This window comes from Podarcis cretensis (assembly GCF_951804945.1).
Source record: "Podarcis cretensis genome assembly, chromosome: 2".
Classification (NCBI taxonomy): domain Eukaryota; kingdom Metazoa; phylum Chordata; class Lepidosauria; order Squamata; family Lacertidae; genus Podarcis; species Podarcis cretensis.
Window position 1 is genome coordinate 113,342,290 of NC_137171.1, and position 6,000 is coordinate 113,348,289.

The following is a 6,000-nucleotide window of genomic DNA, read 5'->3' on the forward strand; positions in this document are numbered from 1 at the left end:
AAAGTTAAGTGCCACAGTCTCTTGTTGATGATTCTGTGGGCTTCAACATGTTTTTTTAACTCTTAGCTCAATTCAAGGCAAAGATGATGTAAAGCATGAATTTAAAGCTGGACTAAAGCATCACTGGAAAACACAGCCGGACGAAGTTGCAAACAGAACTTTGGCTGCTCAGTTTTTCCACACATGGTTACATTCAAGGCAGAAGAGGAAAACAAAAGCCCTGCCCCTGGAATCAAACTCGTGATTATAAAAGCTCTTCCACCGGGACGCATTTAGTCTCTTGCAAAAGAAAACGTTTTCGTCCTTGGTTGGAAACCGTCATAAAACACAGAAGTTAGCACCGGCTGCATTAAGAGTCCACATGTAAAAATGATCTCTTGGCATATTGCAAGAACTCAGGGTGCAAAACAGGCAGTCAAGTTTTCTTCCAGCTGAGAAACATGGCAGCGTCAACAGTAAGTCCAGCAACCATCTGGGAGGGTTACAAACCTAAGCAAAATAAAAAGGCCACAGCAGAAGAATTGACAGGATGGAAAAGTTTGAACAGAAAAGTTTGGTAAGAGAGCCAACATGTCATTCCACTCGGTAGTCCCAAATGGAATGGGACATCACAAGATTCACAGAAGCCATGGCAACTTTTGTTTGAATTCTGGGATGTCCTGCTTCCACTTCCTCGCTTCTACTGCCTCCTCTGGGGTGGCTGTGGCTGTCATGGCAGCCTCTGTCATGACCTCTGCCACCACACATCCAGAATTGGGCACAGCATATCCAGAAACACACTTCTGGAAGCAGGAACGCCGCTTCTTCCAGCTGCGGTGAGGCAGAAGAGGCCAGGAGAAGCCCTATGGCCGAGGCCTAGCTGCCGTGGCAACGGTGGCTGAGAGACAGCTGGTAAGGGCCTTTTCAGTGATGGCTCCGACTTGGTGGAATGCTCTGTCCCATAAGATAGGGCCCTTCAGGATTTAACCTCCTTCCATCGGGCCTGTAAGACAGAACTATTCCGCCTGGCCTCTAATTTGAATTCAGCCTGATCTTTTATTTCCCTTCTCTTCCCTCCCCCTCCCCTTTTATCACCCGCTCTGAGACCCCACAGCTAATTCTCCCCTGACCTCCTCGCTGGCCCAAGTAGCACCAATTCAGCCAGCTAGCCCTGGGGATTATCTAACTGATTTTTGAATTTTATGCTGCTTTTACAATAAAGTGTTTTAAATTTGCTGTTAGCCGCCCTGAGCCTGGTTTTTGAACCGGGAAGGGTGGGGTATAAATAAAAATTTATTATTATTATTAAGGTGGCGGGTGGAGGTGCTTGCATCACGAATATCGGGTGGGTGGAGGTGAAAAAGAACATGGCTTCCATTGGGGTGGGTGATAGAAGGAACGAGGAATTGGGGTGGGGCAGAGCCATAGCTAGGTGAACTTGACCCCAGATCAGGGGTCAGCAACCTTTTTCAGCCGTGGGCCAGTCCACCGTCCTTCAGATCATGTGGTGGGCCAGATTATATTTTGAAGAAAAAAATGAACGAATTCCTATGCCCCACAAATAAGCCAGAGATGCATTTTAAATAAAAGGACACATTATACTCATGTGAAAACACGCTGATTCCCAGACTGTCTGCGGGCTGGATTTAGAAGGCAATTGGGCCACATCCAGCCCACAGGCTGTAGGTTGCCTATCCCTGATCCAGATTGTACCCCCTAGGAATGTGGCACAGGAAAAAAATAGGGAAAAACTGGGCCCCCACATTTCACAAAGACCCACTATTTAAAACCTTTTATTATGAGACACTCATGAAATTAAAAGACTCCTGCTTCTTGGGAGAAAAGCAATGACAAACCTAGACAGCATCTTAAAAATCAGAGACATCACTTTGCCAACAAAGGTCCGTATTGTTAAAGCTATGGTTTTCCCAGTAGTGATGTATGGAAGTGAGAGCTGGACCATAAAGAAGGCTGATCGCCGAAGAATTGATGCTTTTGAATTATGGTGCTGGAGGAGACTCTTGAGAGTCCCATGGACTGCAAGAATATCAAACCTATCCATTCTGAAGGAAATCAGCCCTGAGTGCTCACTGGAAGGACAGATCCTGAAGCTGAGGCTCCAATACTTTGGCCACCTCGTGAGAAGAAAAGACTCTCTGGAAAAGACCCTGATGTTGGGAAAGATGGAGGGCACAAGGAGAAGGGGACGACAGAGGATGAGATGGTTGGACAGTGTTCTCGAAGCTACCAACATGAGTCTGACCAAACTGCGGGAGGCAGTGGAAGACAGGAGTGCCTGGCGTGCTCTGGTCCAGGGGGTCACGAAGAGACGGACACGACTAAACAACTAAACAACAAAAACAACAATTATGAGGCAATAATCAATATTTTCATTTATAGACATATTTATGGACATATTTTTTAGCTGATTTTGTGCCCTCCTCATCTGCACCCCTAGTGGGGGCCTTTCTCCCCACCCCCTAGCTATGGCCCTGGGGTGGGGACGAGAAAGAGCGTAACTTCGGGTGAACTGGGTGGGAGAAAGAGCAAGGAATTTGGGTGTGTTTTGTTTGTTTGTTTGTCCCACTTTCTCATCCATGGCATGCTAGACTGAAGGCAAGGCATGGGAGCAGCAACAGATTTGCTAATTGGTTATTTAAACTGGATGGGGACCTCGGGCCTGTTTTCTCGGAGCCCCTCTGAACGAAACTGCTTGGGGAGTAGGGAACGATGCGCAACTTGGAAGTGCCCGGAAAGAGCGGCTGCGCTTGATGCAACAGTGCAATTGTTTCTGAAGCAATCTGGACGACCAGGCCTGTCCAGACACCTTGCTCAAGCCGCTTGCGAAAGCTGCTGCAAGAGGAAGCCGTGGCTGGACTTTTGGCATGCTTACGTGGAAATGTATGGATTTTTAGGGGAAGGGCGATGGCTGAGCGGTCGAGCATTTGCTCCACATGCAGAAGGTCCCAGGTTCGATCCCTGGCGTCTCCAGATAGGGCTTGGAGTGGCCCCTGCCTGAAACCCCTAAAAAGCTGCTGTTAGGCCTAGAATCATAGAACTGTGGAGTTGGAAGAGACCTTGAGGGTCATCTAGTTTAACCCCCTGCAATGCAGGAATCTCAACTCAAGTATCCAAGACAGAGGGCTAAAATCTATGGTTGTTCCTCCTGAAGCAGGATGTGCCCTACTATTCTCAGCTACCTCATTCAGTGGCAATAACTCGCCTGTCCTCACCAGCAAGATCCATACACACCCCTTGGTAGTGCTTTGAGCTGTTAGCAAGGCTGTTTCGCACTCAGTTCTTACTTACCATCCCATCTTCTGTCTAGGGCCCCATCTACACTCTTCGTCTAAAGCAGGGGTCAGCAAACTTTTTCAGCAGGGGGCCGGTCCACTGTCCCTCAGACCTTGTGGGGGGCCGGACTATATTTTGAAAATAATAATGAACGAATTCCTATGCCCCACAAATCACCCCGAGGTGCATTTTAAATAAAAGGACACATTCTACTCATGTAAAAACACGCTGATTCCCGGACTGTCTGCGGGCCAGATTTAGAAGGTGATTGGGCCGGATCTGGCCCCCGGGCCTTAGTTTGCCTACCCATGGTCTAAAGCCATATTGTGGGAAGCCAGCACACATGACCTGAGCACAGGAGCCATTCTTACTGCAAAATGCATTGTGCTTAAATAAATAAATAAACTAATGAATTCTTGACCATTTGTTTTATTTTCATTACTGGATTAAAATGGCATGTTTCCTGAGCCTTTACAGGGCAAAGACTAATATGCCGTGTTAAAACGCAAGTGAATATTTAAAAGGTGTAAGCAAGAACAACAACAAGCAATGTGTAACACTTTAGATTTTTCAATACTTTTAATTGAACATATGGGAAATAATTGTGCACAGCTGAAAACGCTCGGCAGCATTAAGATAAATTCAGCAGTGTAAACAAGTTTTGACGGATGTAGCAATGGAATATTGAGTGGTTTGGTTTATGTAAAATAGGCAGGGGTTTTATGTTATGCAAAATGAACCACGGAAAGAGAAGAAGGGAAGTCACTGACATTTTAAGGTTGTTTAAATGAATATTCTAAATTGTAAAACAGAAAATTTAATAATATATCTATATCTATAACTTATATGCAGTGTTAAAATGCAAGTGAATATTTCAAAGGGTAAACAAAAGCAACAGCAAGCAAGATAACGATTTTGATTTTAAAAAAATACTTTTTTTGGGGGGGGGGGGCAGAGGCATTCCTACCCGTTAGCAGCCCCGTAAAACAAAACACAGCTTTCCCGAGATTTTTTGGTTTGTTTAAATGTGCCAGTTGCTTGAAAGGGTTGGGAGATTGGAAGACTCAAGATTTACCCACCCGGGAAGAGTGGCAGTTGAAGTTGATGGACTACATGGAATTGGCGGAAATGACTGGCAGAATCCGAGACCAGGGAGAAGAGATGGTGGAAGAAGATTGGAAGAAATTTAAAGATTATCTACAGAAATATTGTAAAATTAAGGAATGTTAGAAAGATGTTGGAATGAAGTTACATGGCTTTAGCAGAAATGTTATAAAGAATTAAGTACAATAGATTGTAAATGGATTAAAGGAAAAAATAATGTTAGAATTTGCCAAGTTAAATGATAGGAGAGAAAATTGAGGAAGATGGAAAGGATTTGCTGAAACAATTAATTGAAGTGGAATACAAAAAAAGGGATGTGTGAGGAGGTCGCTGAAACAAGTAAAAGAAAGTTAATAACATTGAAAGTATTGGATGTGGGTTTTTTAATTGTTTTTGTTTTATTTTTGTTATGTATATGTAGTATTTTTGTCTTTGTATTGTATTGTATGGTTTTGTTATGTTTAATTCTTTTTTTTCTGTAACTTTCAAAAATTTAATAAATATTATTAAAAAAAAGAAAAGAAAGGGTTGGGAGAATGGAAAGATCTTCACCTCGCACCAAAGAGGCTGTGCAGAAGGCCTCCGGTGAGCCTCAGCCAGAGACCCATTGCCGAGAAGGCTCTGCCTACCAGCCTTTGCTCGCTTGACAGTGACACACAAAGCAGGGCCCTGGCACCCTCCAACTGTTTTGGACTACGCCCCCCCATGAGCCCTAACCCATGCAGCACGTGACATTCCCCTTGCAGATGGGGAAGTGGACAGCAGGCTGAGGAGGACTGTGTAGGTGTCTGTGATGTTTGCCCACCTAGGTGTGTGACATCATACCGGGTTCATAAGGAAAGGGTTAACTAAGTGTAAAATGACTAGCCAATAGGAACCCAAGGGGAGGAGTTACGAGTTGTTAAGAAGTCAGTCTGGAGTTAGAAAAGAGGCAGAGAGGATAGGTGTGAGGGTTGGGCTAGTCGGATGTGAGAGAGTGAGAGAAACTGTTAAGTTGAGATAATCAGTCGGAAGGTATTAGGAAGGTATAGGCCGGTAAAGAAACTAAGGATAAGAAACAGACAAGAAAAATTATCTGAAACCATAAACTTGTTAATGCTTATAAAATAAACTTGTTTTTTGGTTCACTTTTAACAACTGGCTGGACTCAGTGTTTTACCAGAGAGTAACTGGTTGGTGGCAGCGGGGAAGCGAGCACAGTGGTGGCACAGGGATCAATAGACCATTAAACGTCCGGGCACCCTACGTGATCACCACAGTGTCCCTCACCCATTATTTTGTCCATGCAGCTGCATCTACAGCCCTGCTTCTAGAGATGGCCCTTGCCATTATGAATAGGAGCTCTCCCTGCTCTGCCAGAGCAGATAGCAGGACTCCCATACAGGCCTGAATCTTGGGGTGCCTGCTTTCAGACCCTCCAAGGACCCCTATTTTCCAGCAACATCCCTGATTTCTGATTCTGATTCAGAATGTTCCCCTTTTCCTTAGCATGTCTGTACAGTGGTGCCCCGCAAGACGAATGCCTCGCAAGATGAAAAACTCGCTAGACGAAAGAGTTTTCCATTTTTCGAGGCGCTTCGCAAGACGAATTTCCCTATGGGCTTGCTTCGCAAGACGAAACGT